General features: G+C 45.9%; 1 protein-coding gene across 1 annotated transcript in view; it reads left to right on the top strand.

The window, feature by feature from the left end:
- The window catches only part of DNAH14 (dynein axonemal heavy chain 14), a 923784-nt gene that overhangs the window by 813674 nt on the left and 86790 nt on the right, over positions 1-23320 (top strand). The gene's annotated exons all lie outside the window — the stretch shown is intronic.

The raw sequence follows: 23320 nt of genomic DNA, 5'->3' as shown, positions 1-23320 counted from the left end.
AAAAGATCTGAATTACTGATCATTCACTTCTTCATTGGTATAATCCTCTTAGGGTACTCCTCTTCGTGTTCACATAGCAAGTATTTGGACTAGGACCCTCTTACGCGTTAGAAACTACCATACTTCACAGTACCAGTTCACAGTTGAGTGTACCTGAACACCATAGTCACTAATCTTAGTTATCTCTAGACCCTTTGCTTGGCTTCCCCTGCTTTTGAACATGTCTAGCCAAACCTGTATCATTCCTAACATGCCTCGTTTATGGAAGCGTTTTTTACTCATACGTCTTACATGTGTGTTTTTTACAAATGGATGTCTTTTTTCTGTTTATTTTAGTTTTAAACAAAACCTTCAAATACCTTGTATTTCTATAGCATTCCATGTTGTGTTTGCTAGATATGCATACTTTCATAGGTACGCTATTTAGTGTTTCATTATTTTCTAATGCCTGAAAATACTCAGTATGGTCCTGTTATGTTTCTCATTTGTTTTCCTGTACCTGTATGCCCTTTATACATTTGAATCAACTAAACCAATCTTACATTGATCTCCTTTGGAATTACATATATTCTCCAAATATCCTTGATTTTCATGTATTTCCCAGCAAGTATTCCACAATATCCATCAAATTTGCCATCCTTTCCAGACTACATTCTAAAGTGTTACACAAGTTAACTAAGATTTCTTTAAAGTTCAGTTACAGCACAATCCAAGATAAAATATGTTTCTTATTAAAACTAAGAACTCTCTTTGGATAACTCTTCCAACTCTAGGCCACTTTGTAGCATTGACTAATATTTGTTAACTAGTTGTAATGATGATAACTCCTACTTGAGTCCCTCATGACATATGTCTATCAACTGTTTGTGGCTTATTTGTTTTTTCACACGAGTAGCTTCCTTGATATGTTTTGTACTTTGTTGTTGGCTTGCTCAATAAACGATGCCAGGAATCCTTTATTGAGAAATGTATACGCAGAGGTTTAAGTAATACCAGTCTACACGTGACAGTACTAGCACAAGCTATTTCTAAAATCAAGAGAACCTGTATATACATTATTACAAAACTAATTTTCAAAATGTAAAACCCTCTTAGTTGTCGGTTTGCAGTTTTGCAAAGCACATCCTAGACCCAACGTGTGTGCTTTACAATAATACTAGGAAAGTTCCAGCGGTACATGTAAAATATAAGTATCTTGTATACCGTACGTTTACGAGAAGCAGAAGGGGAATAATGCAACCAAGAGTAGGAGTGTGGTTCATTAGGTAAGTAAATCTGAGTGAGTTGCAGTATTAAATCATCCCATTATATGCCGATGATATACTGTTAACACTGAGAAATCCAATGACCACGTGGCCGGCTGTACACAGTACAACAGCGAGGGTGGGGGCAAACTCAGGGTCCCGGCTAAATGCCGACAGATTGGTGTTGTATCCTATACAGTTATCTGTAGCAGGGGAGGCCCGTCTACAAAACACTAAGATCCAGACAACCCCAGTAACGTACCTAGGAGTATATTTGTGTTCAGATTACAATGAAGTATATGACTCTAATGTGGGCAATTTACTGACATCCCTTAAGCGAAGTGTACACAAGAGGTTGACGTCCCCTAAGTCCTTAATGGGGCGTATTACAATTAGCAAAATGATCATGCTACCTTGAGTACTATATGTATTGCAGCACATGCCGATGCACATATCGGAATTTTGCTTCTGCAAACTGGATGAATTGCTTCGATTGCTCTACTGAGGGACAGGAAGGGCACGTATAAATTTGGAGGTACTGAAACTACTGTGGATAGTGAAGGTTTACAGGCACCAAATTTCAAGGCCTATTATTGGGCAGCTCATATTCAGCATACAGTGATGTGGTTTCAGGACGGAGCACTGATCCAGTGGCAGGGATGTAGGCGCGTTTGGTGCGACCACTGACACTACTGGCATTGCCCTTAGTTCCTTACAAGAACTGACAGCTATCCTGTTACAGGTTAAGACCCTACTAGATATATGGGGACAGGCAACTAAAAGAGGACGGGACAAGTACATTTATATGCAGCAGTTGATTCCCTGGTGCTCTGGGATTAGCCCAGTGATGCCATCTTTCCTGAGGCATAGAGGTGAGAGTGATACTCCTCATGACATGGGAGACTTGTTTGAGGATGGCCAAATGGTGGGTTATGCAGATTTTTGTGATAAATGGGTAATAGCTGGTGGATGCTTCCTGGTTAACTCTGGTTTGGCAGCAGCTGTTTGCAAGGCCTGGGCAGGGTTTCCACAAGAACTGGAACCACACATGTTAAACCAGACCCTCCTAGACATGGGAGGAGATCACTCAAATTTACTCATTGTTGATACCGTGCAGAATTACCCGTGTAACTACACTGAATACACAGTGGGAAGGTAATATGGGCATGGAATTAAGAGAAAGGGACTGGACATCTATATTGGGTAACTGCAGGAAAGTTACACATAATGCAAGACTGAAATGTATACTTTATAAATGCGTACATAGGGATTACATCATGCCACAATGGCTCCAGATCAAAACAGTGCCCCAAATGCAGAATAATAGAGTGTAGTGAATCCTAGTTCATTTTAATGGGATAACAGGAGTTAGCTTAGCCTCTGGCTTGCAGACTCGTGCCCCCGTCACCTAGTGACTTTTAACCTACTTAGTTTGCTCTGTCTTAGCCCATTTAATTATTTAATTCTTCCAAGATGGCTGCCTTGTTTATAGTTAGGCCACTTGTTATGAGTTACATTAACAGTGTCACTGCGCAAAGACGTCAAGATCAAGCACCGAAGACAAACAAACAGTAGGTGTTCACACTTAGGGATTTTCCCTCTCTATACTTTCGAGGGATTGTTTATATTAATTGCCGTCCCAAGCATGTCTGTTATCTATTGTTTGGGAACACACCTAAGTCAAGGGTCCTTGTAGATCTGTATAAATACATCGCACTTTAGACAGATAATCAGAGGGATTCCGACCAGAGGGCATCGCCACCATCGCTGATATCGATGCTGCAGTCGTCTTGACGCTGACCCAGTCTTCGTGTCCCTGCGGAGCCTGAGATAGAGACCTCATTCCAAGGTAACGAGGGTTGGGGGCTCCTCTCATGGACATGGCATTGGCAGATTAGGTTTAACAAACCCAGCTCTCCTTTAGGTAGGAGGTTAGGCCTTTCACATTAGGGTATTAGGGCATATTACATCTTGCATGTCTTTTCTATGCATTGCGAGATGGTGGGGGTCTTTGTACTAATGACTCTCTTTTTCACAATTCTGTTCCTTGCATTATTCATTATCCTAATCATTGCAGCCCATGCAACTTATCGCAAATTGCAGTTACGTTGAAACTTTACTGCATCCTTGTCATTGCCTGTGTTTGTATGAGACATGATATATCTGTAAGAAAGGGGTAATCTCTGTTTAATCACAACACTCCCTGAGATGTCTTACTCTCGAGTCCATGCGTAAAGGCTGCCATAAATCACCTTTTACTATTATGTTTCTGGTGAGGTGCTGCTAGTGAGCCGGTAAGGTTGGGACAACAGTTGCGATTTGTGGTAGGAAAGGCATAGTCACCTACAAGCAAAAGTACTGTCATCCTTTAACCAGCAGTCTTGCCCAGAGCAAGAGTCCAAACTACGACATGGCGCCACCAACGATGGTGTTTAGGCACAAATGTATGGATACCCCGACTATCACTGTCTCATAGACAACAGGTACCCTAAGTACCATTATACAGAGACATCCGTGGTCTTTGGGAAAATCCTCCTCAGTCGAAAAGGTAACACCTGATCAAGCTGTAGGTTTTTCGAGCTCGAACTCATAAAAGGACTTTTACTCCCCATTTTTGGTGTTCCGTTTTTCTAAACAAATATGGCTAACGCCATTGACATTCCTGAAAATACTAGACAAGCACTAACACAACATTTATTAATGCATGGCCTTACAGATGAGGGCGGGATGTTACTCTTATAATAGAAGCTAATGAAGCATACCAAACAGAAACATTTTACTGTTGAGTCACCTTTCCTGAGGTTGACCAAAGAACACATACGTTCCACACATATAAGATTGCAAACGTACCTCAACGGTACTGAGCATACCAGTATCATGAAATATCGCTCACATACCAAGAGCATCAGAACTGGTTCGAAGGCGCCCTACCACATGTACTACAAAGAGTGAGGTTAGGTCCCTTAAGTAATGACGGGCCTACATGGCCCATGTTTGCCACATACACACCTTACCCAGGCATACAGAATATGCAAAAAGCAGATCTGTAAAATTTATATAATGAATTAGTGACATTATATAGACGATTAGTTCAGTTTGTAATGCGAACATTGAACACAACACCAGCGCGTCCAGCACCGCCAGTAACTGGTGGTTATCAATTGGCTACTGGGATTAATCCACAAACAGTACATACTATTATGGGTAAAGTGTCTGCAGAACGGGAAAAAATACCGTTCTGGATTGCCCAGAAAACTAATCAGCTGGAAGCTGTGTTTCCCCATATGGGGCCACAGGAAAAACATAGACTGCTCACTATGTGCTTGCCTTTTGGGATGGTTCCCTCGGTGGATGACTGTGCCACATGGGGTACAGTCTTCGCTGCCATATATACTACCACACATGGTACCCCGACACTTGCCAATTTACCGGAGTTGTTAAAAAAAAATACAAAATGAGCATGGTGCTGCACCAGCCCTGGATTTGGGGATGAAATTAATGCGTAACTTTGATGCCGTATCCTCAGTAATACTCAGTAACATTAAAGGGGAAGCTGTGGCACTGGCAATTCTCCAGCGTCTCCAGGAAACTCCACATCAGGAACAAGAGAGACAGCTACCGAAAATTATTTCCGATACCTATACTAGTATAGGATGAGATAGTTTGGGAGCCAAGCCAAAGAAATTGGAGTTACAACGTACCGCCCATAAGGAGGGTACAAGGCAGGCACAAGAGGACTCTAAGAAGCGCTGGGACAAAGAAAAAGATTTCAAAGAAAGAAGAAATAAGAGAGTTGATTCTCCACACCCGGAGAACTCCGAAAGGAGATATAATATCAGAAATAGGGAGAACATTAAAACTCCAGACAGATATACTGATTCACGTCCCTCTCGTTCCTTTCAGGACGCACCGGATAGACATAGCGAGAGAGGGGGCCGTCAAGATCGACGTCCTGAATACGTGAAAGAAAAGAAAGACTCTCCGCAGTCTACCATTAAAAAAGAAGAAAAGACTCCTCAGCAAAAGCCACAGTTTAAAAAGAAGAAGGTGGCAGCACTGACAGCTAAGAATGCCAGTATACTTGAGAACACTGTTGAGGAACAAGATGTGGGCAGTGACTCTGTTAGACAGCGCGGCAGAGGTCACGATATGTCACCAGAGTCTGAAAGATCATCTGGATGCGACAGCAACTAGCGATTACATCGCAGTTGAAACAGCGGATGGCCGCATACTCCCCCGATAGGGTTTATGATTTAAAAATTTAGATAGAGGGAGACGTGGAGAGCATTATTAGTGTGATATTTTGCGATGAACTTACTAGTGATATCCTATTGGCCGAAAGAGACTGGCCACCTGAACATGTCCGCAATCTCCCACATGGGGAAGATGTCATTTTGCCTTCTTTCTCCGATCTTTTTCCGGAAGCAGACAAAGAAGCCTATGCTTCTGAATCGCAATCATGTAGGTTGGGGCAAGGAGTCTCCTTGTCATGTTATTCCTGTTAGGTCTACACCCCAACCGCAGCCACAATATCCTGTTAAACATGAAGCAAAAGCTCCGGTGAGAGAGATTCTCGCCCAACTTGAGAACCAGGGAGTGATTGAGCCCTGTACATCTGCAATGAATAATCCGTTATTCCCTGTTGCAAAACCAGACCATTCTTATAGAATAGTCATTGATTATAGCCACTTAAATAGTCATACACGCACATATGCCATACAAAATTCACACAGCACGGCACTAATAAACAATATAGTGCGTAAAAAATATAAAACAACACTAGACATTTCTAATGGATTCTTCTGCCAGAATTTAGCACATGAAAGTCAGGACCTGCGTGCATTCTCATTTGGCTCTCAGAAACGCTTTTGTCGTTTACCTCAAGGCTATAAAAATAGCACAGGGCTATTTTCAGCCCATGTAACATCAATATTGTATGATATTGATTCCGAGGCGTTATCCTACATGGATGACATATATCTCACAGACGACATCCTCGACATTCATCTTGCAAGGGTCGCTCGGATCATTTTGGGTTTTGCAGACCTCGGTTACAAATTCAATTTTAAGAAAAGCAAAATAGCTTTCTCATGATATTATTTCTGGGACATGAGCTATCAAACGAGGGAAAGAGCCTGGCCACGCACTTTCTAGAAAAAATTTCTCAACTGCACCCTCCTAACACACTTAAGAAACTACAGTCATTACTAGGTTTCTTTAATTTTGACACATACATTCCAGATTATGCACAACGTATCAAGCCACTTTATGACTTGGCTTAGCCCAATTTTTCTAGCAGACACTGGACAATTGAACACACACGCATCCTTAGGGAGATGTAACAGGACATGTTAGAAGCCAAACACTTGCACACACGTGACAATAAAACAAATTTGGTCATCAGAATAATTTTTGGTGCCATTGGAATTACTTATGTCACCTTTAATGAGGGTGACACGGTATCAATAGCGTATAAATCACATTTATACTCCAATGCTGAACAGCGTTTTGCACCTACAGAAAAGATTCTGACGGCAGTTCAGATGGCCATCATAAAAGAGAGGCCACTTGCCCAGGGGACACGTATTATTGTTGTCTCTCCGGTGCCGGCCTTAGAGGCTGTCGCCAAAGCAAGCGTTCCTAACGCTAAAGCATTAGATCCACGTTGGATTCAATGGGCAATGTCTCTGACCGCCACTGATGTTGATTATATATTCGATCCAAAACTTCAGACACAAGAGTTTCTCCAGTACGAACAAGAGTATCCCGCTCCTCTAAATATCTTGCCACTAGACAACTACCATACTGTCATATACACTGATGGTTCAGCACAACCGGCTGTAGGTACTAAGCATCAATACTCGGCAGCTTGCGCAGCCGTGAGCGGAGTGATGGAAGATGGAGTTTTCCACCCTCATAATACCTACACGCAGACCTTAGGGGACTGCACAGCCCAGTTGGCTGAGCTTAAAGCTCTTATTCTAGCGCTCGAACATACTGAGCCAGGATGCCAGACTTTAATATTCTGTGACTCTTATTACTGCGTCCAGTCATATAATGACTATCTTAATCATTGGAAACTGAACGAGTTTAGAGATTCTAAAGGGAACACCATTAAACACAAGACATTGTGGGGGAGGGTGGCTGATCTTAAGGATAAGCTGCCGTGTGTCCATGTAGTCCATACATTGGGACACAACGTGTAGGAGTACACGTTACCGGTAATACATTGGCTGATGAAGCAGCCAAAGCAGCAGTAGCTACGGCTTCTGTGGCTGCAGTGACTCGTTCACAGATGAGATTGGATAATGAAATATTGACTGCCGTTAAAACTTCGGCTGCAGGCAAGCCCCTTCCGAAAGGATACCCTACAAACTATACTTACCATATCAGTGCGCAAAATGTTGCTTACACAACAATTCCTGGGGTTGGAGATCGAGTGATTCCCAATGGAGACCAGAGATTAGATCTAATTAAAGCAGCGCATGAGGGCGTAGCTTCTGCACATTCTGGTATACAGGCCACGATAACACTTCTACAGAAACGCTTCTGGTGGCCTGGTCTATGCAGAGGAGCAAAGCAGTATGTTCTTTGCTGTGACATTTGCCAGCAGATCAAGGGTTCTAATATCAAACGCCCACCGCAGACATCACTCTTAGTGTCCAATAGGCCACTACAGTGTGTGTACCTAGACCATTGTGTCCCTTACAGCCTGATGGTGCATACAAATACATTTTAGTCGCTGTAGATTCTTGTTCTAGATTCCTGTGGGTATGGCCACAGCAGTCGGCTGACGCCCAGACTGTTATAAAAGACTTGCTGATCTTTATCGGTACATAAGCGGTTGCAGCATTCCATTCGGACCAGGGCCCTGCATTTGCCTCTAAGGCATTCAGGGACACAATGGGGACGATGGGTGTTGAACTCCATTACTCCTCACCATATCATCCCGAGGGAAATTCGGTCGTGGAGAGGCGGAATCGTGATCTAAAGCAGTCCTTAACAGCTCGAGTATTAGGTTCAGGCCGCAGTTGGTTAAATCACCTATATGGGGTCCAGAGAGCACTGAATAATCTGCCAAGACGGTCCTTGGGGGGACGCTCTCCATATGAGGTTCTCTTTGGGATACCTATGTATGTCCCAGATCTTGATGCCCCTGGTATAGTGGCAGCAGAAACTCCATTTTACATAAATGAGCGTCTCACTGTTTTACAGGAGCTTCAGCAATTTCGTGATGATAAATCATCTGCAAGTGCTGCCACTTTAGGAATAAGGGATTTAGCGAAAACCTCGACTGGCTGGATTCCTAAAGTTTGGGATCTTGTTTGTGAGAAGATCGCAGTGAAGAAGGAATTCGGTCCATCATACAGAGCACTTGTACCGGTCTTGGGAATAAAAGGCACCAGGACTGTCATCTTACCACCACTGTCTGGTTCTAAAACGAACAGATTCATCTCCATTGATGACATCAAACTACACCATGTGCCCGATCCTTCACATTAGACCAAGAGGTCCCTTGGGTGGTTCCCGATCCCCTCTCACTACCCAACAGGACATACATCTACATAGTAGAATGAACATCACTACTACAGACTATGCAACAATGTCAACTGCTGTTCCAGACACCTCCCTGACCATGGGGAGGGTGGAAAATGAACTCTTGCTGGTTCCAGTCACTTCTTCGGTGACCACCCTGGTTCAGGATCTAGCTGTTTTTTACACAAACACATCACAGACTAACGACACTGTCTACCAAGAGCCCCCACGTGAAGTGGACCAAAGTACGGATGGTGCACCGGCTCCCGTGTTTGCAGAGACTGCCTCTGGCTATTTCATTGACATTGATGATTTTTCTTCAGACTCATCCACTACTATGATTGACAATGTTTCAAAAAGTAGTAAGCTGTATCAATGGCTTAAAAAGAACTATTGGAAATACCCATGGAACTACTTATGGTTCAGTTTGACATTTTTTGCATTATTTTTATGGATTGGTTTTGTGACTGTTTTCTTTTTGCTTATAAATGGCCACTATATTCCTGATCGCTCCTCTGTGGAGCCTGTTGATGAAGTTTTAACTCCACATCATTCTTCACATAAGGTCCAAAGAGATTTGTCCCCTGTGAATATTACAGCAATACCGATTTCTGATGGGATTGTGTGGGACAAAGTTCCATTCGATATACGGGCCTACTGAAATTATTCAAATACCATACGTGTTCATAATTTTAATGACTGATGTAATTACACCTGATGTTGTCTCTGATGATTGGGATGTCCAAACAGTTGATTCCATGCTAACTGAAATGAAGGACTATTCTGCTTTTGAAAGTGATGATGTATATGAACATACAATAAATTATGGGGAAATGTTCTGCTATAACAATTGGGGACATTACTACCTACACTGTGCCACTAGATACAGGCCAGTATTAAACTACACACAGTGGGAACACTGTTCTACACCACCGGTGGGGACCCCAAAGTACTATAGTGATAAATGTACATACTTTTCTGGGCATGACACAAGAAAAGCAGAGTCGTATTATTTTAAAATACCTCCAGCACAAATTAGGAAAATTTTGCTAACTGATACAAAACGGATTTATTCAGATCCCTTTGTTTCCCGGCTCGCAGTTGAAGGTTAAAAATACTGGAAGGGCACTATTGATTTGAAAAGTGTATGGGGAACGCAAGATTGGCAGATACAGGGTAGGTAGGCTTTATTTCGAGCATGCCTGATTCCTGTGCAAATTCTTTTCTTAAATGACACTATTCAGCAGACATCCTGTCTGGGGTTAGCAAAAATTAAAGACTTGAACACGCCCAGTATCCCCACCCCCGGCAAGGTTTAAAGATTGGCAATACTTCCTCAATATCACCGAGGACAAGCTAGATGCAATGGTTAAGGCTGGTACTTATAATTCTTCACTTTCTAGTCCCGGCGGGCGGTTAATCTGGCCCACTGACACTAATGAGTGCCAGGCGGGTTTTTTGAACTCTTCAGGGGGTTTCTCAATTAACAGACCAGACCCTTGCTTTATATCGGGTCAACATACAGGTATAGGTTCGACATACAGTGTGGGTAAGCTGTGCCAGCAATGGGTACAGACCAAAACGTTAGCCGCGGTCAGGGAACACCTGAATACTCTTTTTGAAGATATAGACTTGCAGGATTTTCTGCTGGGTCCTAGGAAACAGCGCTTGAAAAGGTTTTTATATGCTATGTACAATGAAATTTGGAAACTTTCCCAGATTGAGGCAATTGGATAAAGAAAATTTAGAAAAGGCATTAGCTGTTGTCGACAACGGCATGAATACATTGTCCAACAGGATTTATTCACTATCGAATATAGTGTTGTCTGCTATTGATATTACTCAGACAGACTTGTCCCGGTTATATCATGGGCAAACACAGCTATGTTCCATCATGCAGCTGGGTTGGACTTTACAGACACAGAAAAATGGCCACATTCCATGGAAGTATATTAATGGGAGTGAATTTTTCACTGCTTTTAATTTTTCCAAGGAACAACAGACAATGGCTAAAAGGGAGGCTAGTTTCACCATGCTTCGCGTAGAAAAATTAGATAAGTTGCCCTTCACGGTAGCAGAGAGTCCTTCAACTATCTGGCTCTTATATGGCATAATTAATTTACTGATTTTGACCTTTCGTTTCTCGAGCTGCCTGAAACATCTTGCAGTGGGAAGGTACGAGCAACTAGGAGATAGCTATATTAAGGAAGAGTGGGAGTTGCCCTTTGACTATAAATGTCTGAACGGCGAAACAGAGGTCTTTCTTAGCGGAAGCGAATGTGAGACTGCTGTTCGTCATTCCATGATATGCAAGCAAGTGTCTCTTCACGGTCTTTGCAATGCGTGGGTCGCGAATTTGCCCTGTTTGCTGAAGGGTACTCCCGTCCTTTTGATTCGCCCGGTATTTCATGTACTTTCCAATGGAAGTTATGTGGTACTGAACGATCAAAGTTGTTGCAGCATGCAACCAGGAATTGCCTATGCAATCTCGGTCTTGAAGGTCGTTAAGTGTTGTGGACATGTTTTGTTTCCCCCCACACGAGAGATAAAAGTATCTGACATGTGGCCCCACATAGATACTATTAATGTGAACTATGACAAGCTGAGCAGGCTAAAGGCACTATTGTTTCAAAAACAGGTCGCCTTGACATCTGCAAAGGAGACGTATGCTCTCCAAATTGCGAGATCATCAGCCGAGATACAATCCCTATTAAATACCAACTTCCCCAAGCATTTTGGAGAACTGGTATCCAGAATATTCAATGCTTCAAGCACCACTGGGATTGTTCATTTCTTTAAGGCTGTCGGTCTGGTTTCGTGTCCATCTTCCAGACTGTCTTCGGAGTCATCCATACGCTCTTTTCAAGTGTGTTTGGTGGCTTTCCAAATATTTGGGCTTTGATTGGCAGACTACTACTGCTATTTCTTCTGATTCGCAGTGGTTGTTTCTTTCCAGCTACGCAGAGCAATGGAGCCGCTCCCACCAACTCCACTGTACCGTGAGCGCATGGTTCAGATCTTCGGTGCACCCTTGCTGGTGGAACTGGAGCATGACTGGTCGTTCTCATTTTGGCCCCTTCTCTGGTGCGTACAACCAGTCTTCCGCTGCATATGGTGTCTCTTTGAACATCTGCCTATGGTCTGTCTTGCTGTTGCACCAACATCTCCTGTGGACCACGAACTGCTGATGTCCCCGATGAAGGTTCATACACGGTCATGCCCCTTGAGACTGAGGTTGCTTCGTGAGGCCACCTATGAGCCTTCCGTTTTGAGATCTACCACGGATGAGGACACTGCAGTGGATAACGTTACACCAGGAAATACTGCTCACTACTGCTCTGTGGATCCGTTTTTCCGCCCAGCACTCAATTTGACTTCAGACGATGTTGACTCATTTTTGAGGTCCTTGGTTGGTGACTTCGATGACACTCTTCAAGATCATGCGTACAGCAAATAATTGATGAATTGACTTGCCATTCCCAATTCAAAATTATGCATTTACATTAACTTGCTTTGGCACGCTGTGCTTGTCACGGTTGACATTAACATCTCTGTATGTGTTTTTAGCAGATTCGTTTTTAATATCTTTTAACATATTTTAAAGATTTTTTTAGCTGGTTTTTATGCTTTTAGCTGTTTAGTTCAGAGCAATTTTAATGTTTGGGTTCCTGTACCTTCGTCATACCTGTTACGGCAATGGGGAGGGTGTAGTGAATCCTAGTTCGTTTTATAGGGATAACAGGAGTTAGCTTAGCCTCTGGCTTGCAGACTCGTGCCCCCGTCACCTAGTGACTTTTAACCTACTTAGTTTGTTCTGTCTTAGCCCATTTAATTATTTAATTCTTCTAAGAAGGCTGCCTTGTTTATAGTTAGGCCACCTGTTATGAGTTACATTATCAGTGTCACTGCGCTAAGGCGTCAAGATCAAGCACCAAAGACAAACAAACAGTAGGTGTTCACACTTAGGGATTTTCCCTCTCTATACTTTCGATGGATTGTTTATATTAATTGCCGTCCCAAGCACATCTGTTATCTATTGTTTGGGAACACACCTACGTCAGGGGTCCTTGTAGATCTGTATAAATACATCGCACTTTAGACAGATAATCAGAGGGATTCCGACCAGAGGGCATCGCCACCATCGCTGATATCGATGCTGCACATCGTCTTGACGCTGACCCAGTCTTCGTGTCCCTGCTGAGTCTGAGATAGAGACCTCATTCCAAGGTAACAAGGGTTGGGGGCTCCTCTCATGGACATGGCATTGGCAGATTAGGTTTAACCCCTTCTGTGCCCAGGACGTAATGGTTACGTCCTGAGGCACAGTGCTGCTGTGCCCAGGACGTAACCATTACGTCCTGTGCACAGAGCCCAGAGGGAGCGCTCTCGCTCCCTCTGTGGGGTTCCCCCCCACCCCCCCAAGTCAGGGATGGAAGGGGAAGCCCTTCCCCTCCCACCCCCGACCCCCCCCAACCCCCCCTGTGACGTCAGCGCGCGAGCGCGCGCTGATTAGTCACAGGGTCTCCCCCATCGCGCTGGAAGCAGAGCTTCCAGCGCGATTGAAAAAGAAATGCTTTTGCATTTCTTTTTCAATCCCATGGGGGAGGCCCCGAGAGGCTTCAAAGGGAAGGAAATGTATTTCCTTCCCTTTGAAGTCTCTCACAGGTTTCAAAAGCCGGATTGCTTGCAATCCGGCTTTTGAAACCCCACTAGACACCAGGGATTTTTTTTTTTCCCGTGAAATTGGCAAAAGGGAGCGACCCCTTGGGCAAGGGTCGCTCCCAGGGGGGCATTTTTTTAGGAAGGCCTTTTCTGCCCCCCCTGGGGGCAGATTGGCCTATTATTAGGCCGATCTGCCCCCAGGGGGGGCAGAAACCTCTAGGCACCAGGGACCTTTTTTTTTTTTTGTTTTTTTTTTTTTTGTGATGATTTCTTTTTTTTTAGGTGGGGAGCGATCCCTTAGGCAAGGGTCGCTCCCCTACGGGGCAATATATATTTAGGCCATTTCTGCCCCCCTTGGGGGCAGATTGGGCTATTTTGATAAGGCCAATCTGCCCCCAAGGGGGGCAGAAACCATTAGACACCAGGGAGTTTGTTTTTGCGTGCGTATGTCACGCAACAAAGCGACCCCTTTGGCAAGGGTCGCTCCCAGGGGGGGCAATTTTTTGGGAAGGCCTTTTCTGCCCCCCCTGGGGACAGATCGGCCTATTATTAGGCCGATCTGCCCCCAGGGGGGGCACAAACCTCTAGGCACCAGGGATCTTTTTTTTTTTTTTTTTTTTTCGTTATGTTTTCTTTTTTTTTTAGGTGGGGAGCGACCCCTTAGGCAAGGGTCGCTCCCCTAGGGGGCAAATTATATTTAGGCCATTTCTGCCCCCCTTGGGGGCAGATTGGCCTATTTTGATGAGGCCAATCTGCCCCCAAGGGGGGCAGAAACCATTAGACACCAGGGAGTTTTTTTTTTTGCGTGAATTTCACGCAAGGGGAGCGACCCCTTAGGCAAGGGTCGCTCCCTGGGGGGGGGGTGGGGGGGGATTATTTTAGGCCATTTCTGCCCCCCTGGGGGGGGTAGATCAGCCTATTTTGATTCGGCTGATCTGCCCCCAAGGGGGGCAGAAACCACTAGGCACCAGGGATTTTTTTGTTTTTCTGTTTTACAGATGGGGAGCGACCCCCTTGGACAAGGGTCGCTCCCCTGGAGGGGCAAAATGTATTTAGGCCATTTCTGCCCGCTTTGGGGGCAGATCGGCCGATTTTAGGTCAATCTGCCCCCAAGGGGGGCAGAAACCACTAGGCACCAGGGATCTTTTTTTTGCGCCGTCACACAAGGGGAGCGACCTTGTAGTCAAGGGTCGCTCCCCGGGGGGGGGGGTAGGGGTGGGGGGGGCAAAATTATTTTAGGCCATCTCTGCCCCCCCTGGGGGCAGATCGGCCTATTGGTATTAGGCCGGTCTACCCCCGGGGGGGCAGAAACCTCTAGGCGCCAGGGCAAATTTTGTTTTTGTGTTTTTTTTAATTGGTTTGGTGTTTTTTTTTAGAGATGGGGAGCGACCCATCAGGCAAGGGTCGCTCCCCTGGGGGGCAAATTGTGTTTAGACCATTTCTGCCCCCCTTGGGGGCAGATTGGTAGATTTTAGGTCAATCTGCCCCAAGGGGGCAGAAACCACTAGGCACCGGGGATTTGTTTTTTGGCGCCAATGTCACGCAGGGGGAGCGACCCCGTAGGCAAGGGTACCTCCGGGGGGGGGGGGGAGTGGGTGTTCGGGGGGCAACATTATTTTAGGCCATTTCTGCCCCCCCTGGGGGCAGATCGGCCTATTATTAGGCCGATCTGCCCCCAGGGGGGGCAGAAACCTCTTGTTGCCAGGGCAAAATTTTTTTGTTGTGTTTTTTTTTTGTTTGTTTGGTTTTTTTTAGAGATGGGGAGCGACCCATCAGGCAAGGGTCGCTCCCCTGGGGGGCAAATTGTGTTTAGACCATTTCTGCTCCCCTTGGGGGCAGATTGGTAGATTTTAGGTCAATCTGCCCCAAGGGGGCAGAAACCACTAGGCACCGGGGATTTGTTTTTTGGCGCCAATGTCACGCAGGGGGAGCGACCCCGTAGGCAAGGGTCGCTCCGGGGGCGGGGGGGGGGAGTGGGTGTTCGGGGGGCAAATTTATTTTAGGCCATTTCTGCCCCCTGGGGGCAGAAACCTCTTGTTGCCAGGGCAAATTTTTTTTGTGTGTTTTTTTTTTTTTTTTGGGGGTTTTTTTTAGAGATGAGGAGCGACCCATCAGGCAAGGGTCGCTCCCCTGGGGGGCAAACTGTGTTTAGACCATGTCTGCCCCCCTTGGGGGCAGATTGGTCAATTTTAGGTCAATCTGCCCCCAAGGGGGCAGAAACCACTAGGCACCGGGAATTTGTTTTTTGGCGCCAATGTCACGCAGGGGTAGCGACCCCGTAGGCAAGGGTCGCACCTGGGCAGGGGGGTTTGGGGGGGTGGGGGGTCAAATTTATTTTAGGGCATTTCCCCCCCCCCCACCCCAGGGCCGGCTGAGCTAGAGGCCAAAATCCACAGGTAGGCACTTTGCAAAAAACACCTCTGTTTTCTGTGAAAAAATATGTTGTGTTTTGGGCCATTTCCTTTTGTGGGCGCTAGGCCTACCCACACAAGTGAGGTACCATTTCTATGGAGAGACTTAGGGGAACGCTGGGTGGAAGGAAATTTGTGGCTCCTCTCAGATTCCAGAACTTTCTGTCACCGAAATGAGAGGAAAAAGTGTTTTTTAGCCAGATTTTGATGTTTGCAAAGAATTCTGGGTAACAGAACCTGGTCAGAGCCCCGCAAATCACCCCATCTTGGATTCCCCTAGGTCTCTAGTTTTCAAAAATGCGCTGGTTTGCTAGGTTTCCCCAGGTGCCGGCTGAGCTAGAGGCCAAAATCCACACGTAGGCACTGTTTTCTATGAAAAAATGTGATGTGTCCACGTTGTGTTTTGGGCCCTTTCCTGTCGCGAGCGCTAGGCCTACCCACACAAGTGAGGTATCATTTTTATCGGGAGACGTGGGGGAACGCTGGGTGGAAGGAAATTTGTAGCTCCTCTCAGATTGTAGAACTTTCTGCCACAGAAATGTGAGGAACATGTGTTTTTTTAGCCAAATTTTGAGGTTTGCAAAGGATTCTGGGTAACAGAACCTGGTCCGAGCCACACAAGTCACCCCATCTTGGATTCCCCTAGGTCTCTAGTTTTCAGAAATGCACAGGTTTGGTAGGTTTCCCTAGGTGGCGGCTGAGATACAGGCCAAAATCTACAGGTAGGCACTTTGCTAAAAACAGGTCTGTTTTCTGTGATGTGTGCACGTTGCGCTTTGGGGTGTTTCCTGTTGCGGGCGCTAGGCCTACCCACACAAGTGAGGTATCATTTTTATCGGGAGACGTGGGGGAACGCTGGGTGGAAGGAAATTTGTAGCTCCTCTCAGATTCCAGAACTTTCTGCCACAAAAATGTGAGGGACATGTGTTTTTTTAGCCAAATTTTGAGGTTTGCAAAGGATTCTGGGTAACAGAACCTGGTCCGAGCTCCGCAAGTCACCCCTCCTTGGATTCCCCTAGGTCTCTAGTTTTCAGAAATGCACAGGTTTGGTAGGTTTCCCTAGGTGCCGGCTGAGCTAGAGGCCAAAATCTACAGGTAGGCACTTCGCAAAAAACACCTCTGTTTTTTTCCAAAATTTAGGATGTGTCCACGTTGCGCTTTGGGGTGTTTCCTGTCGCCGGCGCTAGGCCTACCCAAGCAAGTGAGGTATCATTTTTATCGGGAGACTTGGGGGAACGCTGGGTGGAAGGAAATTTGTAGCTCCTCTCAGATTCCAGAACTTTCTGCCACAGAAATGTGAGGGACATGTGTTTTTTTAGCCAAATTTTGAGGTTTGCAAAGGATTCTGGGTAACAGAACCTGGTCCGAGCCCTGCAAGTCACCCCTCCTTGGATTCCCCTAGGTCTCTAGTTTTCAGAAATGCACAGGTTTGGTAGGTTTCCCTAGGTGCCGGCTGAGCTAGAGGCCAAAATCTACAGGTAGGCACTTCGCAAAAAACACCTGTTTTTTTCCAAAATTTAGGATGTGTCCACGTTGCGCTTTGGGGTGTTTCCTGTCGCCGGCGCTAGGCCTACCCACGCAAGTGAGGTGTCATTTTTATCGGGAGACTTGGGGGAACGCTGGGTGGAAGGAAATTTGTAGCTCCTCTCAGATTCCAGAACTTTCTGCCACAGAAATGTGAGGGACATGTGTTTTTTTTAGCCAAATTTTGAGGTTTGCAAAGGATTCTGGGTAACAGAACCTGGTCCGAGCCCCGCAAGTCACCCCTCCTTGGATTCCCCTAGGTCTCTAGTTTTCAGAAATGCACAGGTTTGGTAGGTTTCCCTAGGTGCCGGCTGAGCTAGAGGCCAAAATCTACAGGTAGGCACTTCGCAAAAAACACCTCTGTTTTTTTCCAAAATTTAGGATGTGTCCACGTTGCGCTTTGGGGTGTTTCCTGTCGCCGGCGCTAGGCCTACCCACGCAAGTGAGGTATCATTTTTATCGGGAGACTTGGGGGAACGCTGGGTGGAAGGAAATTTGTAGCTCCTCTCAGATTCCAGAACTTTCTGCCACAAAAATGTGAGGGACATGTGTTTTTTTAGCCAAATTTTGAGGTTTGCAAAGGATTCTGGGTAACAGAACCTGGTCCGAGCCCCGCAAGTCACCCCTCCTTGGATTCCCCTAGGTCTCTAGTTTTCAGAAATGCACAGGTTTGGTAGGTTTCCCTAGGTGCCGGCTGAGCTAGAGGCCAAAATCTACAGGTAGGCACTTCGCAAAAAACACCTCTGTTTTTTTCCAAAATTTAGGATGTGTCCACGTTGCGCTTTGGGGTGTTTCCTGTCGCCGGTGCTAGGCCTACCCACGCAAGTGAGGTATCATTTTTATCGGGAGACTTGGGGGAACGCTGGGTGGAAGGAAATTTGTAGCTCCTCTCAGATTCCAGAACTTTCTGCCACAGAAATGTGAGGGACATGTGTTTTTTTAGCCAAATTTTGAGGTTTGCAAAGGATTCTGGGTAACAGAACCTGGTCCGAGCCCCGCAAGTCACCCCTCCTTGGATTCCCCTAGGTCTCTAGTTTTCAGAAATGCACAGGTTTGGTAGGTTTCCCTAGGTGCCGGCTGAGCTAGAGGCCAAAATCTACAGGTAGGCACTTCGCAAAAAACACCTCTGTTTTTTTCCAAAATTTAGGATGTGTCCACGTTGCGCTTTGGGGTGTTTCCTGTCGCCGGCGCTAGGCCTACCCACGCAAGTGAGGTATCATTTTTATCGGGAGACTTGGGGGAACGCTGGGTGGAAGGAAATTTGTAGCTCCTCTCAGATTCCAGAACTTTCTGCCACAGAAATGTGAGGGACATGTGTTTTTTTAGCCAAATTTTGAGGTTTGCAAAGGATTCTGGGTAACAGAACCTGGTCCGAGCCCCGCAAGTCACCCCTCCTTGGATTCCCCTAGGTCTCTAGTTTTCAGAAATGCACAGGTTTGGTAGGTTCCCTAGGTGCCGGCTGAGCTAGAGGCCAAAATCTACAGGTAGGCACTTCGCAAAAAACACCTCTGTTTTTTTCCAAAATTTAGGATGTGTCCACGTTGCGCTTTGGGGTGTTTCCTGTCGCCGGCGCTAGGCCTACCCACGCAAGTGAGGTATCATTTTTATCGGGAGACTTGGGGGAACGCTGGGTGGAAGGAAATTTGTAGCTCCTCTCAGATTCCAGAACTTTCTGCCACAGAAATGTGAGGGACATGTGTCTTTTTAGCCAAATTTTGAGGTTTGCAAAGGATTCTGGGTAACAGAACCTGGTCCGAGCCCCGCAAGTCACCCCTCCTTGGATTCCCCTAGGTCTCTAGTTTTCAGAAATGCACAGGTTTGGTAGGTTTCCCTAGGTGCCGGCTGAGCTAGAGGCCAAAATCTACAGGTAGGCACTTCGCAAAAAACACCTCTGTTTTTTTCCCAAATTTAGGATGTGTCCACGTTGCGCTTTGGGGTGTTTCCTGTCTCCAGCGCTAGGCCTACCCACGCAAGTGAGGTGTCATTTTTATCGGGAGACTTGGGGGAACGCTGGGTGGAAGGAAATTTGTAGCTCCTCTCAGATTCCAGAACTTTCTGCCACAGAAATGTGAGGAACATGTGTTTTTTTAGCCAAATTTTGAGGTTTGCAAAGGATTCTGGGTAACAGAACCTGGTCCGAGCCCCGCAAGTCACCCCTCCTTGGATTCCCCTAGGTCTCTAGTTTTCAGAAATGCACAGGTTTGGTAGGTTTCCCTAGGTGCCGGCTGAGCTAGAGGCCAAAATCTACAGGTAGGCACTTCGCAAAAAACACCTCTGTTTTTTCCCAAAATTTAGGATGTGTCCACGTTGCGCTTTGGGGTGTTTCCTGTCGCCGGCGCTAGGCCTACCCACGCAAGTGAGGTATCATTTTTATCGGGAGACTTGGGGGAACGCTGGGTGGAAGGAAATTTGTAGCTCCTCTCAGATTCCAGAACTTTCTGCCACAGAAATGTGAGGGACATGTGTTTTTTTAGCCAAATTTTGAGGTTTGCAAAGGATTCTGGGTAACAGAACCTGGTCCGAGCCCCGCAAGTCACCCCTCCTTGGATTCCCCTAGGTCTCTAGTTTTCAGAAATGCACAGGTTTGGTAGGTTTCCCTAGGTGCCGGCTGAGCTAGAGGCCAAAATCTACAGGTAGGCACTTCGCAAAAAACACCTCTGTTTTTTTCCCAAATTTAGGATGTGTCCACGTTGCGCTTTGGGGTGTTTCCTGTCGCCGGCGCTAGGCCTACCCACGCAAGTGAGGTGTCATTTTTATCGGGAGACTTGGGGGAACGCTGGGTGGAAGGAAATTTGTAGCTCCTCTCAGATTCCAGAACTTTCTGCCACAGAAATGTGAGGAACATGTGTTTTTTTAGCCAAATTTTGAGGTTTGCAAAGGATTCTGGGTAACAGAACCTGGTCCGAGCCCCGCAAGTCACCCCTCCTTGGATTCCCCTAGGTCTCTAGTTTTCAGAAATGCACAGGTTTGGTAGGTTTCCCTAGGTGCCGGCTGAGCTAGAGGCCAAAATCTACAGGTAGGCACTTCGCAAAAAACACCTCTGTTTTTTTCCCAAATTTAGGATGTGTCCACGTTGCGCTTTGGGGTGTTTCCTGTCGCCGACGCTAGGCCTACCCACGCAAGTGAGGTGTCATTTTTATCGGGAGACTTGGGGGAACGCTGGGTGGAAGGAAATTTGTAGCTCCTCTCAGATTCCAGAACTTTCTGCCACAGAAATGTGAGGGACATGTGTTTTTTTAGCCAAATTTTGAGGTTTGCAAAGGATTCTGGGTAACAGAACCTGGTCCGAGCCCCGCAAGTCACCCCTCCTTGGATTCCCCTAGGTCTCTAGTTTTCAGAAATGCACAGGTTTGGTAGGTTTCCCTAGGTGCCGGCTGAGCTAGAGGCCAAAATCTACAGGTAGGCACTTCGCAAAAAACACCTCTGTTTTTTTCCAAAATTTAGGATGTGTCCACGTTGCGCTTTGGGGTGTTTCCTGTCGCCGGCGCTAGGCCTACCCACGCAAGTGAGGTATCATTTTTATTGGGAGACTTGGGGGAACGCTGGGTGGAAGGAAATTTGTAGCTCCTCTCAGATTCCAGAACTTTCTGCCACAAAAATGTGAGGGACATGTGTTTTTTTAGCCAAATTTTGAGGTTTGCAAAGGATTCTGGGTAACAGAACGTGGTCCGAGCCCCGCAAGTCACCCCTCCTTGGATTCCCCTAGGTCTCTAGTTTTCAGAAATGCACAGGTTTGGTAGGTTTCCCTAGGTGCCGGCTGAGCTAGAGGCCAAAATCTACAGGTAGGCACTTCGCAAAAAACACCTCTGTTTTTTTCCAAAATTTAGGATGTGTCCACGTTGCGCTTTGGGGTGTTTCCTGTCGCCGGCGCTAGGCCTACCCACGCAAGTGAGGTATCATTTTTATCGGGAGACTTGGGGGAACGCTGGGTGGAAGGAAATTTGTAGCTCCTCTCAGATTCCAGAACTTTCTGCCACAGAAATGTGAGGAACATGTGTTTTTTTAGCCAAATTTTGAGGTTTGCAAAGGATTCTGGGTAACAGAACCTGGTCCGAGCCCCGCAAGTCACCCCTCCTTGGATTCCCCTAGGTCTCTAGTTTTCAGAAATGCACAGGTTTGGTAGGTTTCCATAGGTGCCGGCTGAGCTAGAGGCCAAAATCTACAGGTAGGCACTTCGCAAAAAACACCTCTGTTTTTTTCCAAAATTTAGGATGTGTCCACGTTGCGCTTTGGGGTGTTTCCTGTCGCCGGCGCTAGGCCTACCCACGCAAGTGAGGTATCATTTTTATCGGGAGACTTGGGGGAACGCTGGGTGGAAGGAAATTTGTAGCTCCTCTCAGATTCCAGAACTTTCTGCCACAGAAATGTGAGGAACATGTGTTTTTTTAGCCAAATTTTGAGGTTTGCAAAGGATTCTGGGTAACAGAACCTGGTCCGAGCCCCGCAAGTCACCCCTCCTTGGATTCCCCTAGGTCTCTAGTTTTCAGAAATGCACAGGTTTGGTAGGTTTCCATAGGTGCCGGCTGAGCTAGAGGCCAAAATCTACAGGTAGGCACTTCGCAAAAAACACCTCTGTTTTCTTCCAAAAATTTGGATGTGTCCACGTTGCGCTTTGGGGCGTTTCCTGTCGCGGGCGCTAGGCCTACCCACACAAGTGAGGTATCTTTTTTTATCGGGAGACTTGGGGGAACATAGATTAGCAAAACAAGTGTTATTGCCCCTTGTCTTTCTCTACATTTTTTCCTTCCAAATATAGGAGAGTGTGTAAAAAAGACATCTATTTGAGAAATGCCCTGTAATTCACATGCTAGTTTGGTCACCCCGGAATTCAGATATGTGCAAATAACCACTGCTCCTCAACACCTTATCTTGTGCCCTTTTTGGAAATACAAAGGTTTTCTTGATAGCAATTTTTTACTCTTTATATTTCAGCAAATGAATTGCTTTATACCCGGTATAGATTGAAAACGCACGTCAGGCTGCAGCTCATTTATTGGCTCTGGGTTCCTTGGGTTCTTGATGAACCTACAAGCCCTATATATCCCCGCAACCAGAGGAGTCCAGCAGACGTAACGGTATATTGCTTTCGATAATCTGACATTGCAGGGAAAAGTTACAGAGTAAAACGTAGAGAAACATTTATGTTTTTTTCACCTCAATTTCAATATTTTTCTTTTTCAGTTGTTATTTTCTGTAGGAAACCCTTGTAGGATCTACACAAATGACCCCTTGCTGAATTCAGAATTTTGTCTACTTTCCAGAAATGTTTAGGTTTCTGGGATCCAGCATTGGTTTCATGCCCATTTCTGTCACTGACTGGAAGGAGGCTGAAAGCACAAAAAACTGCAAAAATGGGGTATGCCCCAGTAAAATGCCAAAATTGTGTTGAAAAATTGGGTTTTCTGATTCAAGTCTGCCTGTTCCTGAAAGCTGGGAAGCTGCTGAGTTTAGCACCGCAAACCCTTTGTTGATGCCATTTTCAGGGGAAAAACCACAAGCCTTTTTCTGCAGCCACTTTTTCCAATTTTTTTGAAAAAAACGAAATTTTCACTGTATTTTGGCCAATTTCTTGGCCTCCTTCAAGGGAACCCACAAAGTCTGGGTACCTCTAGAATCCCTAGGATGTTGGAAAAAAAGGACGCAAATTTGGCTTGGTTAGCTTATGTGGACAAAAAGTTATGAGGGCCTAAGCGCGAACTGCCCCAAATAGGCAAAAAAAGGCCCGGCACAGGAGGGGGAAAAGGCCTGGCAGCGAAGGGGTTAACAAACCCAGCTCTCCTTTAGGTAGGAGGTTAGGCCTTTCACATTAGGGTGTTAGGGCATATTACATCTCGTAAGTCTTTTCAATGCATTGCAAGATGGTGGTGGTCTTTGTACTAATGGTAACTTCTCTGGTGTATTCTCTCAAAAATGGATGTTTTGTGGTAAATTTGTGTGTCTGTG

This window comes from Pleurodeles waltl, chromosome 5, assembly GCF_031143425.1.
Source record: "Pleurodeles waltl isolate 20211129_DDA chromosome 5, aPleWal1.hap1.20221129, whole genome shotgun sequence".
NCBI lineage: Eukaryota > Metazoa > Chordata > Amphibia > Caudata > Salamandridae > Pleurodeles > Pleurodeles waltl.
Note: the sequence above shows the minus strand (reverse complement) of the source record. Positions and strands in the feature narration are given on the sequence as shown.